The following is a 1229-nucleotide window of genomic DNA, read 5'->3' on the forward strand; positions in this document are numbered from 1 at the left end:
GGAGCAACAGACTTATGTATGCAGTAACTATATAATCACTCTCAAATTTGAGAAACAAACACTCATAATTTTTTTCTTTTAACACATCAGTGCATGAGATTGATATCATGAAATTCCTCGAATTGAGCTCTATCATTTAAGCATAATTAAAATATAGTTGGTTTTTAAAATAAAAAGTTAATTATACTTAAATCCAATTTTTTAATGATATTTTAACTCACACCTTTTTTTATATAAATTTTTGTTGCGTGAGAACAAAACTATGGAATTTTTCATGCTTTCTTCTATCATTGAAGATAATATAAATATATTTTGCTTTTAAAATAAAAAAGTTATTTAGATCTAAATTTGATCGGTGGCATTACTTACTCTCCTATAACATTGCTACAAATTTTGATCTAAACTTTTTTTCTACTGGATCAAATCTCAGTTTCTTTATGCCAAAATGTAGCTAGGGGCCAGTCTTCTTCAAAAATGTTAACAGTTTTCAATTTGGTTAAGAAGTGAATTAGCATCAAGCTCTGAAAAATGCTACATGTTAGTAAATTGCAGCCTTAAGAATATTATTTAACTACTAACAGAGTTGAGATGATATATATATATATATATATATATATATATATCATTTCATTTCATCTAGTTCAGCTCATGAGCTGTGGCCATGCTGGGGCACCGCCATTAACAATGTGTTACACTTACTGCACCTAGGTTTCCCAAGCGGTCACCATCTAAGTACTAACTAGGCTCGACATTGCTAACTTCAGTGATCAGACGAGAACCGGTGCTTTCAACGTGATATGGCCGACATATATATATATATATATATATATATATATATATATATATATATATTATATATATATATATATATATATATATTATATATATATATATTATTAATATATATATATATATATAATATATATATATATATATATATATATTATATATATATATATATATATATATATATATATATATATATATATATATATAGATATATATATATATATATATATATATATATATAGTTGAAATTTATGGAAATCAAAAGAGGAAGAAGGTGAAGGAGCAACAAGCAGGTGTATTAGTTTGACGTTCGAGAAGAATGGAAAAGTCCTATGCTCTTCAAATCTATGCTCTTCAACAGAAAGAATTGAGAGGAAAAAATGGAGAGAGAACAAAAAAAAAGGTGTAGGGATTAACAGTTCAACATGATGATATATATA

The 1229-nt window shown here is 25.9% G+C and overlaps 1 pseudogene; it reads right to left on the reverse strand.

Annotated features, from left to right (window-relative positions):
• Nucleotides 1-692: 692 nt before the first annotated feature.
• Nucleotides 693-809, reverse strand: LOC115212509 (annotated as a pseudogene).
• Between the last annotated feature and the right edge of the window lie 420 nt (nt 810-1229).

The sequence above is a fragment of the Octopus sinensis genome, linkage group LG5 (assembly GCF_006345805.1).
Source record: "Octopus sinensis linkage group LG5, ASM634580v1, whole genome shotgun sequence".
Lineage (NCBI taxonomy): Eukaryota > Metazoa > Mollusca > Cephalopoda > Octopoda > Octopodidae > Octopus > Octopus sinensis.